Below are 16947 nucleotides of genomic sequence, written 5' to 3' on the forward strand. Positions count from 1 at the left end.
ATCAGTTTCCAAACTATTACATTTCTTGAGACAAGGTTTTCAGTAAAAAGTTTGCTTGTCGCAATATACTGTAGGCCTCAAAGGTTCTAACACACAGATTTCATTGCAAATTGTGCGTACATCAAAATCCATAAACCTTTCACCAGAAATTAAAATGTGTGATTTGGTTTGATTCTGTATGGAAATTTGTGAGATATAAACCAATACTGGACAGCTGACAATTCGCCTTTTAAAGGCAATGTCCTAGACGTTCACAGAGATCGCACTCATGGAAAATGCTGCGTGTCAGCTCAAGCCAAGAAAAACATGCAATGTGCTTCTCTATAATGTGCCTTGGATTGAATCCCGGCCCAACAGTGGCTGAAACACAAATGCAGGATTGTGACTCTAAACCTGCCAAGTGACAGAAGAAGGATGTAGAATAATTGTAAAATGTGGAGTAGGGAGTATAATGTTTTATTGTGTATGTGTGAACACGACCTTGTCACAGGGACACACAGGAAATCAAGGTCATTCATCTACTGCTGTTAACACAGACACATACACGCGCATGTGCACGATGTTACGATTTGGGTTTAGCACACACACACAAGCACACGCACACACAAGCACACACGCACACACACACACACACACACACACACACACACACACACACACACACACACTCACACACAGCATTACAAAGATATAGGCTATAGGTAAATAAACATGCACCCATTTAAGAACACACACACTTACGCACACATAGAGGCAGCGCTGTGGATATGTCGGAATAGGTTAGTGTGGAGGGGGGAGAGTAAAGAGAGAACAGGACACCCTATCGTGCCCACATAGCATTGCCTTAGGGATGCTCTTACTGGAAATGAGCAAGAGCAGCCACACACAGACAGACAGGCAGACAGGCAGACAGGCAGACAGGCAGACAGGCAGACAGGCAGACAGACAGGCAGACAGACAGACAGGCAGACAGACAGACAGACAGACAGACAGACAGGCAGGCAGGCAGGCAGGCAGGCAGGCAGGCAGGCAGGCAGACAGACAGACAGACAGGCAGACAGGCAGACAGACAGGCAGGCAGGCAGGCAGGCAGACAGACAGACAGACAGACAGACAGACAGACAGACAGACAGACAGACAGACAGACAGACAGACAGACAGACAGACAGACAGACAGACAGGCAGGCAGGCAGGCAGGCAGGCAGGCAGACAGGCAGGCAGACAGGCAGGCAGACAGAGACAGTATCCGTGTATGTATGTTTACTCCATGAAGCCCTTCCATCCCTCCCTAAAAAAGCCTCACATCTCCCTCACCATGGAAATGGGTAGTTATCTTCTCATTATTAACAATGGCACTAGAAACAGTGGGAATTGGCCATCATACTGTATTATCCACACAGATACATAATAGAAGAGCCAACACTGCACTACCTCACTATCCTAGAATTCCTCTCGAGGCGTGTGCCCGTGGATGATTTGTAAACAAAACAAATCAAATGTATGCTTTCAACAAGATATTTAACATTAGCCACTCAGAATGAATAATTGAAAAGTGATGCTAAATGTTTAATGGTCTGTGGTTTCCCTCTATGAGAGTTGAAAGGGTTGGAGGGAGACAATAGGCCCAGAGTGAACGCAACATTAACGAAACGTAATGGTAACATTAACGAAACAGAATGGTAACATTAACTAAACGTAATGGTGGTGGAACACAGTGCACGCAGGATATGCAGGATGTGCCTGTCTCTTTCTCTCCCCCACATGGGCTATGTCCACTAGGCAGGAAACGGAAGAAAGCGGTCCAAAGCAGTATGATCTGAACTTGTCCAATAAGAAACATGAATTTAGATTTTCAATTGAACACTGTTTTGCTATGGTGTGTCCTAATGAACAGCCTCCTTACCTTTATTTTTCTGACTTTCTCTCATATCTCCCTCCATCAATGATGGACAGCCATGCTTCCTACACCTTGGTCATACACCAACATGACAAACATAAACATATTCCCCATAATCAAAAAGACAGACTCACACCCCGTCAGAAAGATATAGACACTGTACATTTTAGTTTACAGCATTGTTTTCCTTTTCTCACGTCCCGACTTTCATCCATTTGGTCAGCTCACCTGTCTCTCTGTATCGCTCTCTCCACAATCTGCTAGCTGTCTTTATTTGAACACCTCTTTCTACTGTATGCAGTCACTGGTTCTCTTGAGGCAATAAAGCAAGGTATTCATAGTGAAAAGGCTCAAACCAGTCAAAACACTGACACAACATTAGTCTGAACAGTGGGATGTGTAACTTTCGTCCAGTAATCTGTACATTTGTATTTTTATTCATCCTGCAACAATTGTACACTGATCACCTTGTGCTTTAGAGAGTTAACAACACAATGACACATGCACGCCACAGACAGCAGTTTAATGTGAGCTATAATGGGACTCTTCTAACTCACAGCTGGAGGCCATTCTATTAAAATGAAACGATTCATGCTTATCTACGTCTATACTGGGTCCCATTGCTCTTCCCCTCTTTTTCTTTGTTATAACTCTCTCCCTCAATCTTTATCTCACTTTGACTCTAAAGTCTCTCTCTCTCTCTCTCTCTCTCTCTCTCTCTCTCTCTCTCTCTCTCTCTCTCTCTCTCTCTCTCTCTCTCTCTCTCTCTCTCTCTCTCATGGCTGTTAATTCTTTCATTATGGTAAGATTTACCAATTACCCATAATTACCTGATACACACTGTATGCTCCCTGACTGGGAAAAACTATTAACCTCTGCCAGAACTCCGGAAGCCTCTCTCTCCGCTTTCCATACTCTGAATATCGGGATGTTCACCCTGTCTGGGAGTGAGCCGGCACTTCGATAGCATGGCGGAACACGAGCGGGAGTCTCCGGTGGGATTTCTGTGGAGATCCGGGGTCGTTGGGCTCCTAATTGCTGTGTGCCACAGAGGCCTCGGGAGCCAATCACATGGGCAATCTCCAAAGACGCCGGCCTGGTAATATGTTAACAATACTCCCACCTCTCTCTCCCTCTCCTTTGTCTTTCTCTCTCTCTCTTTGTGTCTGTCTCTCTTCGTCTCTCTCTCTTCCTCTCTCTTTCTCTTCACCTCTCTCACTTTATATTCACCTCTCTCTCTTCTTCATCTCTCTATCTCTCTTCTTATATCCCTCTCTTTGTCTCTCTCTCTCTCTCTCTCTCTCTCTCTCTCTCTCTCTCTCTCTCTCTCTCTCTCTCTCTGTATCTCTCCTAGTGTTATTTTGCTGTCCCAGCAGTGTGTAACGACCTTGCTTGGGGTAGAGGTGCTGATGAGAGCGAGTCAGAGGCACTGACAGGACAGGGCCACTCCTCAGTAGAACAGGGGATATTTGTGTCCATCTAATTTCTAACTCTGTACTTATCTGTGTCTGGGTGCTTAAGTGTGTGTGTGTGTGTGTGTGTGTGTGTGTGTGTGTGTGTGTGTGTGTGTGTGTGTGTGTGTGTGTGTGTGTGTGTGTGTGTGTGTGTGTGTGTGTGTGTGTGTGTGTGTGTGTGTGTGTGTGTGTGTGTGTGTGTGTGTGTGTGTGTGTGTGTGTGTGTGTGTGTGTGTGTGTGTGTGTGTGTGTTTGTTTGTGTGTGTGTGTATTAGTGTGCATGCATGTGTCTGCGTCCGTGTGTTAGAGACACACCTCAGGGAGCGTGAGAGCGGAGCAGCTGTGGTCAGACAGTGAACACACACGTTAGCTTTGGGTTTCATCCTTGGCTTGTTTGGAGGGAATTTGGCAGCCTGTTCTGTGTGTGTGTGTGTGTGTGTGTGTGTGTGTGTGTGTGTGTGTGTGTGTGTGTGTGTGTGTGTATGTGTGTGTATTTGTGTGGGAGGGTGTGTTTGATTGTATGTGTGTCGTATCATACCTCATATCCTTCTCAGGATCTCCAGCTTCAAAAGACTACTTTAAAAGTGTCTCTTTCACACACTCCACAAAGGCACCTCTTTCTTAGAACATGCTGCTTTCAGGGAAGTGAAGTGATACAGTGCCTTCAGAAAATATTCTTACTCCTTCACTTATTCCACATTTTGTTGTTACAGCCTGAATTCAAAATGGATTAAATATATTTTATTTTCTCACCCCTCTACACACAATACGCCATAATGACAAAGTGAAAACATGTTTTTAGAAATATGATATGTCACTACAACTTGATTGGAGTCAATCTGTGGCAAATTCAATTGGTTGGACATGATTTAGAAAGAAACACACCTGTCTATATAAGGTCCCACAGTTGACAGTGCATGTCAGAGCAGAAACTATACCATGAAGTCCAAGGAACTGTCCGTAGATCTCCGAGATAGAATTGTGATGAGGCATATATCTGGGGAAGGGTAAAAAACAATTTCTAGAGTGTTGAAAGTTTCAAAGAGCACAGTGGTCTCCATCATTGGGAAATTTTTAAAATATGAAACTACCCAGACTCTGCCTAGAGCTGGCTGTCTGACCTAACTGAGCAACCGGGCAAGAAGGACCTTGGTCAGGGAGGTGACCAAGAACCCAATGACCACTCTGACAGAACTACAGTTCCTTGGCTGAGATGGGAGGACCTGCCAGAAGCACAACAGTCTCCACAGCACTTCACCAATCTTGGCTTTATGGGAGAGTGGCCAGACGGAAGCCACTGCTGAGAAAAAGGCACATGACAGCATGCCTGGAGTTTGCAAAAAGGCACGTGACAGACTCTGAAAGCATTATTCTGTGGTCTGATGAGACAGAAATTTAACTCAGCTCATCACCCATCAAACACCATCCCTACCGTGAAGCATAGTGATGACAGCATCATGCTATGGGGATGCTTTTCAACGGCAGGGACTGGGAGACTGGTAAGGATAGAGGGAACAATGAATGGAGCCAAATACAGGCAAATCCTTGATGAGAACCTGCTTCAGAGTTCAAACGACCTTAGACTGGGGACAAAGATTTACGTTCCAACAGGACAATGACCCCAAGCATACAGTCAAAGCAACACTGGAATGGCTTCAGAACAAGAATGTGAAAGTCCTTGAGTGGCCCAGCCAAAGCCCAGACTTGAATCCCATTGAAAATCTGTGGAAAGACTTGAAGATTGCTGTTCACCACCGCGCCCCATCTAACTTAACAAAGCTTGAGAAAATCTGCAAGGAAGAATGGGAGAAAATCCCCAAATCCAGATGTGAAAAGCTGATACAGACATACAGTTGAAGTCGGAAGTTTACATACACTTAGGTTGGAGACATTAAAACGTGTTTTTCAACCACTCCACAAATTTCTTGTTAACAAACTATAGTTTTGGCAAGTCGGTTAGGACATCTACTTTGTGCATGACACAAGTAATTTTTCCAACAATTGTTTACAGACAGATTAATTCACTCTATCACAATTCCAGTGGGTCAGAAGTTTACATACACTAAGTTGACTGTGCCTTTAAACAGCTTGGAAAATTCCAGAAAATAATGTCATGGCTTTAGAAGCTTCTCATAGGCTAATTGACATCATTTGAGTCAATTGGAGGTGTACCTGTGGATGTATTTCAAGGCCTACCTTCAAACTCAGTGCCTCTTTGCTTGACATCATGGGAAAATCAAAAGAAATCAGCCAAGACCTCAGTAACAAAATTGTAGACCTCCACAAGTCTGGTTCATCCTTGGGAGCAATTTACAATCGCCTGAAGGTACCACATTCATCTGTACAAACAATAGTACGCAAGTATAAACACCATGGGACCACGCAGCCGTCATACCGCTCAGGAAGGAGACGCGTTCTGTCTCCTAGAGATTAACGTACTTTGGTGCGAAAAGTGCAAATCAATCCCAGAACAACAGCAAAGGACCTTGTGAAGATGCTGGAGGAAACAGGTACAAAAAATTTTTACAAAAAAATTCACCCAACTTATTGTGGGAAGCTTGTGGAAGGGTACCCAAAACGTTTGACCCAAGTTAAACAATTTTAAAGGCAATGCTACCAAATGCTAAATGAGTGTATGTAAACTTCTGACGCACTGGGAATGTGATGAAATAAATAAAAGCTTACATAAATAATTCTCTACTATTATTCTGACATTTCACATTCTTAAAATAAAGTGGTGATCATAACTGACCTAAGACATGAAATTTTTACTAGGATTAAATGTCAGGAATGGTGAAAAACTGAGTTTAAATGTATTTGGCTAAGGTGTATGTAAACTTCCGACTTCAACTGTACCCAAGATGACTCAAAGCTATAATCGCTGCCAAAGGTGCGTCTACTAAGTATTGACTCAGGGGTGTGAATTCTTATGTAAATTAGATATCTCTGTATTTCATTTTCAGTATATTTGCAAACATTTCTGAAAACATGTTTTCACTTGGTCATTATGGGGTATTGTATGTAGATGGGTGAGAAAAGAATACTTTTTGAAGGCACTGTATGTCAGTGTGTAATTCTGGAAGAGCAGTAAGTGGCTTCCTGGGAGAGGAGAGAAAATAAATAAAGAAGACTTGATTTCTTTTCATTCCAGTTAATCTGCTGATGTTGTACCTCAAGCAATAGTTTTGAAACACACCCCCACACAGACATAGAGAGACACGCAAACACACAGACATGGGCACGCACAAACACACCCACCCACACACAGACACACGCAGACACACACGCACACACACACACACACACATATCTCTTTGTCCTCTGATATGTACAAGACAGTTTAGCTAATGTCAATGACACTAATGTTAGTTGGAAGCAAGATACACACAGTCCGTCACTTGCTGCGGGCAGCATTTGTTGAGCTAAAGCAAACACACACACACACACTACAAACTCATCTCCACCTTCCTTCTCCATTTTGAACTAGCAATCTAAGTAAATACATTTCTTGTTTTGTTATTCACGTTCTTCTTCTTACACTGATCTCTCGGTCCTTTGATAAGTACAAGACGGTATAGCTAATGTCATGACACTAATGTTAGTCGGAACCTAGCTACACACAGTCATATAATACAACTGTCAAGCAACTCTTCTTCAATTGATCCTTCACAAGGTCAAAGTCCCAAACAGATACAGATTATCTAATTCATGATATCTATTTTGATTATAGTTCCATGTTGATAGCTACTTAAATTACTACTTTAAATCAGTTGTCACCTTGGGAGAAAATAATGTTGCATTCAATCACAGTCTAATTGGACCTCAGAAAAATGTAATTATATATTCATCTTATGAGGTGACAATGGTGGCTGAATACAGTAAAACACACACACAACTCCCCAGAGACTTATCATGCTGACAAAATGAAGTCAGAGACTTATCATGTTGACAAAATGAAGTCAGAGACTTATCATGCTGACAAAATGAAGTCAGACTCGTCATCTATTATCTTTCATTACTTTACCATGTAGGACTGAAACAAGTTGCCCCACAGGTGATTCTAAATACATTTACATTTACATTTTCGTCATTTAGCAGACGCTCTTATCCAGAGTGACTTACAAATTGGTGCATTCACCTTATAGCCAGTGAGATAACCACTTTACAATATGTTTTTTTTTCTTCTTTCTTTGGGGTGGGGTAAGGGGGGGTAGAATGATTACTTTATCCTATCCCAGGTATTCCTTAAAGAGGTGGGGTTTCAAGTGTCTCCGGAAAGTGGGGAGTGACTCCGCTGTCCTGGCGTCGTGAGGGAGCTTGTTCCACCATTGGGGTGCCAGAGCAGCGAACAGTTTTGACTGGGCTGAGCGGGAACTGTGCTTCCGCAGAGGTAGGGGGGCCAGCAGGCCAGAGGTGGATGAACGCAATGCCCTCGTTTGGGTGTAGGGACTGATCAGAGCCTGAAGGTACGAAGGTGCCGTTCCCCTCCACAGCTCTGTAGGCAAGGACCATGGTCTTGTAGCAGATGCGGGCTTCAACTGGAAGCCAGTGGAGTGTGCGGAGGAGCGGGTTGACGTGAGAGAACTTGGGAAGGTTGGACACCAGACGGGCTGCAGCATTCTGGATGAGTTGTAGGGGTTTAATGGCACAGGCAGGGAGCCCAGCCAACAGCGAGTTGCAGTAATCCAGACGGGAGATGACAAGTGCCTGGATTAGGACCTGTGCCGCTTCCTGTGTAAGGTAGGGTCGTACTCTGCGAATGTTGTAGAGCATGAACCTACAGGATCGGGTAACCGCTTTGATGTTAGCGGAGAATGACAGGGTGTTGTCCAGGGTCACGCCAAGGTTCTTTGCACTCTGGGAGGAGGACACAACGGAGTTGTCAACCGTGATGGCGAGATCATGGAGCGGGCAGTCCTTCCCCGGGAGGAAGAGCAGCTCCGTCTTGCCGAGGTTCAGCTTGAGGTGGTGATCCGTCATCCACACTGATATGTCTGCCAGACATGCAGAGATGCGATTCGCCACCTGGTTATCAGAAGGGGGAAAGGAGAAGATTAATTGTGTATCATCTGCGTAGCAATGATAGGAGAGACCATGTGAGGATATGACAGAGCCAAGTGACTTGGTGTATAGAGAGAATAGGAGAGGGCCTAGAACTGAGCCCTGGGGGACACCAGTGGTGAGAGCACGTGGTGCGGACACAGATTCTCGCCACACCACCTGGTAGGAGCGACCTGTGAGGTAGGACTCAATCCAAGAGTGAGCCGCGCCGGAGATGCCCAACTCGGAGAGGGTGGAGAGGAGGATCTGATGGTACACAGTATCAAAGGCAGCAGATAGGTCTAGAAGGATGAGAGCAGAGGAGAGAGAGTTAGCTTTAGCAGTGCGGAGAGCCTCCGTGACACAGAGAAGAGCAGTCTCAGTTGAATGACCAGTCTTGAAACCTGACTGGTTTGGATCAAGAAGGTCATTCTGAGAGAGATAGCAAGAGAGTTGGCTAAAGACGGCACGCTCAAGAGTTTTTGAGAGAAAAGAAAGAAGGGATACTGGTCTGTAGTTATAGTTATAGAAAGCTACAGAAAGTTAGTTATAGAAAGCTACAGAATATAGCTACAGAAAGTTTAGATGGGGCTAAACCGTATGCTTTCGGATGGGATATTATATAACTTGATAACATAACATAGAATGTTGTCTTGTATTTCCCAGACCAAACAGCCAGTCACTGATGTCACCATGTCACTGTGGACATGCCCTGAGCTCTCCCTTTTGACCTCTGAGGCAGAACATGTCAGCCTCTATTGTTAGAACCCAGGCAGGGGCTAGGGGTCATTACACAGGTCCTCAGGGTCAAGGCATCCTTGGTCTCCTGCTGTGTCTATTCTAAAGGAGGATTTCAACACATTGTTGTGGATGGGCCTCTGGACCTCATCGAAAAGACATGAAAATAAATGTGTTTTCTTGACAAGAGAGACCTTTTCTATTACAGCTAAATGAACGAAGAATAGTTGTGTATTACTGAATATACTACTGAATACTTTATGAGTATAAAGCTTTGGCCTTTTCCCTTGTGTGCCCCTGTAGAATGACCATGTAAATCCGATTCATCCTGACATGTGAACTTCAGCAGGTAATAAAAAACGCCTCTTTATCTTCTAAGCAAACATTAGAGCGGGGAGAAAATGAATACCTACAAATAAATTACCCAAAGAATGGCTCAGCTGAGTGCGCCCGTAATGCTAAACTAACATTACAGCGTGGTCGGGTAGGGCTGGCAGAGTGGGCAGGGGCGGGTGAGGCTGGCAGCGACAGCACCAACACACACTAATGAATAGTTTCACTGCTTAAAAAATGTTGTTCCCGTTAGTGTTGACGACCACGGCCGCTTCGCCGTGACGATGAGCAGGAGGAATGTCCCGAGAAGCAGACGATATTGTTCGGCAGCATCCAGCCGAGTGCCCACCCCCTGTTTCTTGCCCCTTTAGCCCCCCGACCCCCCTTCCCACCAGGCAAAGCCCATGCAGGCATCCCCTCTCTCTCTCCCAGACCCCCTGGAACCCCCCAGAGCCCCATGGAAGCCCCCAGACCCCCAGACTCAGGCCCAGGCTGACCAGGAGGAGCAGGCCGTTGGTTCCCAGGCCCGGCACGCACTTGTCATGTAAATGAAGAAGTCGCAACCAATTAGAGTAATTGCAGCGCATCGCCTTGTCTTCACTACAGAGTCGTGAGTTGAGGAAAGAGAGTGAGGTGGAAGGGAAAGAGGGAGGGCGAGAGGGAAGGGGAGGGGGAGGGGAGGGGAGGGGAGTGGGGGGGGTATTTGAGTTGAGAAGGTTCCCAGTCTCGCATTTCCTGTTCCTTCTTGCAGAGCAGCATCCTTGTGTATGTGTCTGTTTTCCATTATGTGTTTGCATGTGTGTGTGTGCGCACTTGGAGAAGGTGGGGGGGGGGCATCACAGCAGGTGGTAGTGCTAATGGAATCCCCCCTGGCCTATGGGGGGGTGGGGTGATAGGGGGCCGTGATGTATCTTTACTGACAGAGATGTTGTAGTCTACAAGAACCTCCACAGAGAGAGAGAGAGAGAGAGAGAGAGAGAGAGAGAGAGAGAGAGAGAGAGAGAGAGAGAGAGAGAGAGAGAGAGAGAGAGAGAGAGAGAGAGAGAGAGAGAGAGAGAGAGAGAGAGAGAGAGAGAGAGAGAGAGAGAGAGAGAGAGAGAGAGAGAGAGAGAGAGAAGGAGAGAGAGAGAGAGAGAGAGAGAGAGAGAGAGAGAGAGAGAGAGAGAGAGAGAGGGCCTTGGGGGTCAATCTGTAACACACTGTGGTCAGTCAGCATGGACTATAATGCTTCTCATACATCCATTTACTGGCCCTTTCCAACTGAGCACTGTGTCTGTATATTACTGCACAGGGCCTGGGGGTGGCTATATACAACTTACAAAAACATAGCATGGGTATTAGGGTTGGGGGGAATTGGGGGGGTAGTGAATAAAAGCCACTTTTCATGTTTGCCGGTTTCCCAAGAGGTCTAGACAGCTCCTAGACAGAATGTCCCTCACCTACAGTATAGCACAAACACATCTAGACACAAACATACAGTACACACACAAAGTCATAGCACATTGGAGCATCTAGAAGAAAAAGAAGAAAGGAGCACAAGAACACACACACACACACACACACACTTCGGGTTTCTTGTCCACCCACACATCGTTGTTCAATATCAGACATTGATGTAACGTTACAGCAGTGATACTCAACGTCAACCTGGCATATCCCACACACACACACACACACACACACACACACACATCCCCCCCCCCCCCACACACACACACATTGCATTTAAATTCATTACTCTTTAATACACTGTGAACATTCCCATACAGTGTTTCCCTGTAGCGTTGGTGGGGGGAAGAGGGAGGGAGGGAACAGGGGATCGAGCTTGTCTGCCTCCATTTAGCCCCTGAAACATGCATGTGGAGAGGGACTCTCAGAAAGATGGAGAGCAGCACCAACACACTCTGACTTCTCTAAAAGCAGCTCCGCTCAGGATTCCCTCCCATCTGCCTCATAAATACGGTATGATGGTGTCTGTTAATTGATAAAACTTCACTACAGATATTGAAAAGGTTCAGTGATTCAGCTTTAATGGCTGTCATACTAGCATTAAAAAACCAAGCTAATGCCGGAGTGCAGAACTGGAGTCTACCCCGAGTTCTACACAAGTTATCCTAGTCTCCAGCTTTCACAGTGTGTTATCCAACCTGGTCCTAGTTTTACACTGCATGAGGATTACATACAGTATTTCTCCAAGCTATACGTCGTAGCAGTCATCACAGTTTGTACGCGAAAGGGCAGCCAAGTCTATTTTACTGTGTTGTAGCACAATCTTACTATGGCACTAGTCCTATAAGTCATGATTTTAAAGAGTGGGGGCAACATTATTGTAGTGCAAAAGAATTGTACAAAGTGCAAAACTTAACATTAACCTCATAATAATCTGTAAGCGTGATTTAATGTGCCAATTTTCTTCAACAATGTGCAATATAATCGACAACTATTTATGCTGAGTAAACTCTAGTTAAATAATAACCTCCTTATAACACACATTCTTAAATGATATCACTGCGAGATTGAGGTTTAAATAATTTTTGCACTTTGCACAGTTATTTTGCACTATCAAAAAGGTCGCCCTGAATGTCGTAATTTTGATGAAAGCATTAGCCTGCAGCATGGTCTCGTATTTAAACCTTGCAATTTGACGTTTACGGCAGTTGGACAAACATGTAGAATCAAATTGACATCAAGGATCGATGTGAGTTTATGAGATCATGTTGTATTATCAACTCACATCTTTCCTAATAGGAAGTAGAGGTCTTCACGGATCCACCTGTACCCGAATACCCGAGACCCAGTCCGGGACCCGAGCAGGTACGGATCCAGAATTCTAAATAATGTCATGGGTCTGGGTCAGATCTGATATGATTGTCACGGGTCTCTGGTATGTGTAATTTTAACTGACTTGACCGGAAGGGCCCGTACAGATCTGATCGCGACTGCTGCAGTAGAGAGCAAGAGAGAAATTGTATAATTTATGCTGCTGCTCTTGCTTTTCACGTAAGTGGAGTGTGGCGTGTGTATCATGTTGTTGGCCAATCATAACTCATCAAAGCGGCAATAGGCTACAGTCATAGAGCCTCTCTCAGTGTGTGGCAAAGGTTAGGAGATATTTTTTTTTCATCAGTGGAAGATAGATATAAAATTATTAAATTAAAAGTTGAAGAAGGATAGACTACAAAGACCAAGAACCAACAGGTAGGCTGCTCCTTAATATTCTGAATGGAGTTGTTATTTGTAACTGTAGGATGACAAAGCGCATGCACTGCAGCCTCAGTTAGCCTAGCTAGCTAATGTTAGCTAGCTTAACTAACTTGATGCAGTCAAGACAGGTACTAAGTAATCATATTTGATAATAAATAACCTACAGTGGGGGAAAAAAGTATTTAGTCAGCCACCAATTGTGCAAGTTCTCCCACTTAAAAAGATGAGAGAGGCCTGTAATTTTCATCATAGGTACACGTCAACTATGACAGACAAAATGAGAAAATCACATTGTAGGATTTTTAATGAATTTATTTGCAAATTATGGTGGAAAAAAAGTATTTGGTCAATAACAAAAGTTTCTCAATACTTTGTTATATACCCTTTGTTGGCAATTTTTTTCAAACATTTTCTGTAAGTCTTCACAAGGTTTTCACACACTGTTGCTGGTATTTTGGCCCATTCCTCCATGCAGATCTCCTCTAGAGCAGTGATGTTTTGGGGCTGTCGCTGGGCAACACAGACTTTCAACTCCCTCCAAAGATTTTCTATGGGGTTGAGATCTGGAGACTGGCTAGGCCACTCCAGGACCTTGAAATGCTTCTTACGAAGCCACTCCTTCGTTGCCCGGGCGGTGTGTTTGGGATCATTGTCATGCTGAAAGACCCAGCCACGTTTCATCTTCAATGCCCTTGCTGATGGAAGGAGGTTTTCACTCAAAATCTCACGATACATGGCCCCATTCATTCTTTCCTTTACACGGATCAGTCGTCCTGGTCCCTTTGCAGAAAAACAGCCCCAAAGCATGATGTTTCCACCCCCATGCTTCACAGTAGGTATGGTGTTCTTTGGATGCAACTCAGCATTCTTTGTCCTCCAAACACGACGAGTTGAGTTTTTACCAAAAAAGTTCTATTTTGGTTTCATCTGACCATAAGACATTCTCCCAATCCTCTTCTGGATCATCCAAATGCACTCTAGCAAACTTCAGACGGGCCTGGACATGTACTGGCTTAAGCAGGGGGACACGTCTGGCACTGCAGGATTTGAGTCCCTGGTGGCGTAGTGTGTTACTGATGGTAGGCTTTGTTACTTTGGTCCCAGCTCTCTGCAGGTCATTCACTAGGTCCCCCCGTGTGGTTCTGGGATTTTTGCTCACCGTTCTTGTGATCATTTTGACCCCACGGGGTGAGATCTTGCGTGGAGCCCCAGATCGAGGGAGATTATCAGTGGTCTTGTATGTCTTCCATTTCCTAATAATTGCTCCCACAGTTGATTTCTTCAAACCAAGCTGCTTACCTATTGCAGATTCAGTCTTCCCAGCCTGGTGCAGGTCTACAATTTTGTTTCTGGTGTCCTTTGACAGCTCTTTGGTCTTGGCCATAGTGGAGTTTGGAGTGTGACTGTTTGAGGTTGTGGACAGGTGTCTTTTACACTGATAACAAGTTCAAACAGGTGCCATTAATACAGGTAACGAGTGGAGGACAGAGGAGCCTCTTAAAGAAGAAGTTACAGGTCTGTGAGAGCCAGAAATCTTGCTTGTTTGTAGGTGACCAAATACTTATTTTCCACCATAATTTGCAAATAAATTCATTAAAAATCCTACAATGTGATTTTCTGGATTAGTCTAATATAGCGAGAGTCGACTTGGTTGGTTGGTTGCTGTCTATCATCTCTCTCTCCCTCCACCCTGCTCACCGTGTCACACACTCACAATATGGCCCCTCCCCCGCATGCTGGAGCGGCAGCGCTCTCCCTCCTCTCGCACTTTATCAGCGCTGGTTAATAAAGTAGCTCAAAAAATGACTTTTCTGCTGCTTCCCTCACTCGGATCAGATCGGGTCTGGATCCAACCAGGTCTATACGTAAGGGTCTAGTTGTCTTTGGGTCCATTCGGAACGGGTCTCTATATTTAAAAATTGTATTTATGCGGATCAGATCCGGGTAGGAAAGCCCCAGGTCCATTTCGGAACGGGTCCAACTTTTTGGACCCGTGAAGACCTCTAATAGGAAGGTTCCACTACATAAACGGTGCCCCCTGTGAGGAGGATCCTGCTGTACAACCAGTGACCAATCACAGTGAAAATCATGGTAGTGAATATTAGCCAAATTCAATTGGTGCACACGATGCCGGCCACTTTTCACATTTTTAAACAACATGGAAGCATGCACAGGGCTCTACGTTCAATACATAGACGATGATTGGATGATTGGTTGATAAAACAACAAATAAAAAAAACAGCAGCTACAGAGACATACCAAAGACCTCCACTGGATCTGATCTACTTCACTTTATAGGCTACCATTGGCTACCACTAAGGAGTAACATCTGAAATCGAGGTCGCTGCTGAGCTTCTCCCGCTTGAATGTACCAGGGAGGTAGATAAACTCAGTTGTTTGAATTATACTTTTCTATGTCAATGGGCCGTTTGTTCTTTCATCTGGAAATAGGAATGTCTACTATTATATTTGATGTTGACATGACTTGTTTTCATGAAGCAAATGTATAATGCTATATGCTCAAATGGACGGAAGAGAAAATAAATGAGTGAAAAAGGGATAGAACTTCAGAGAGGAAAGCAAAACAAAAACAGAGGTCATGAATATGGAACGGCGATTTCCATGTGATTTAAATATTCATGACAGGACGATTACTATGTCATAATGCTATTATCGGATTCAACGCAGAAAATAAAAAAAACTCTGGCTTGATTGATCTCATCAGGACATCATCAATAATGGATGCCTCCAATCATAGTGCTGGGAACACAGATGCACAAACACAGACAGACACATAAACGCACGCACGCACACATGCACTTACACAAATACACATGTACACACACGGTTACATGGTCCTGTGCACCCATGAACGCACACACACACACCACTTTCTGACAGCATCAAGTATTGAAAAAACAACACTTAGTACACAAAGTATAGATTGAAAATATAGATAGAAAATGTATGTTTTTTGCAGATAAGAGTTTATGCTACAAATTACAACATTCCATCAAAACCTTTTTAAGTTAATGGCTCTATTCAATCAGATCCACTTTAGCCATTGGCATGTCGGAGCTGTCAAATCCACAAGAGGCTCCTGGCATTATACCTAAAGCGACATTGTCATTGGCTTGTTTACAAGTTTGAACACTGGAATGTGAGATGAAATCTACACCTCGATTAGGCTGATAGAAATCCTCATTATTTTGTTTAATGATTTTCAATTTGAGAGTCATTATTTCTATATAGGTACACTTTCTCATTCTGAACTTCTAACGTGAGTGGGACGGGTGTGGCTTTGTGACAATGATAAAGAGCAGCTGCTCACCGGATGTGTAACACCTCCAACACCACCAAAACATCAGCCATGCGGGTGTCGGCTATCGCCGGTTGACGCTTGATCTGATTGAATCTAGGCCTTTAAAAATATATATATATTATTTAACCTTTATTTAACCAGGTAAGCCAGTTGAGAACAAGTTCTCATTTACAACTGCGACCTGGCCAAGATAAAGCAAAGCAGTGCAATAAAAACAACAACAAAAAATTGTAAACAGTAAATATAAACCAATCACAATACTGACACAGTGTCATTTGCTCTTTGACCCCCATTGAGTAGGCTAGGCACCCCATCCTCACTGAACAAGTATCACTACACTACTGTGGAAGAAATGAGGCTAAAGAGCTAACATCACAAATGAGCTCTTCTTGACATTGAAGGACACTTTGGCTAATGCTAGCATACTGTACATTCAGTGCTAGATAGGGAATATTTGTTGTACGCAAACAACTGCTGCTTGTTTTGTAAAACGTTGTTGGGTACGGTATTAGTGAGGAAATGTTGTATAAAAGGTTGGTTATTCTCCTCTTCCTCCCATCCCCCCATCGCCTGCAGAGTGAATCTAACAGACATATCATGTGGAAGCCTTGAGCTGTGTGTGTGTGTGTGTGTGTGTGTGTGTGTGTGTGTGTGTGTGTGTGTGTGTGTGTGTGTGTATTCTGAGAGGGTGAGCAGATAAGGCAGGATAGTGCTTCGGGATGGGTCTTCCACTCATAAAGTGTTCCATTCGTGCATCACGGTGCCCCGAGTGTCTAGACATGCCTACATGTAAAGCTCATTCTGATGGTCTTAAAAACCTCTCTCTCTCTTCCTTCTCTCAGTCTATCTCACTTGCTCAGTCCATCTCTCCACGGTCTTTCACTGTCAACCTCCCTAAAGTGTAAGGGTTGGTGTGAGGTGTGACCCAGGAGCGGTGCACGATAGACAGTAGGCAAGGA

This window comes from Coregonus clupeaformis, chromosome 18 (genome assembly GCF_020615455.1).
Source record: "Coregonus clupeaformis isolate EN_2021a chromosome 18, ASM2061545v1, whole genome shotgun sequence".
Taxonomy (NCBI): Eukaryota; Metazoa; Chordata; class Actinopteri; order Salmoniformes; family Salmonidae; genus Coregonus; species Coregonus clupeaformis.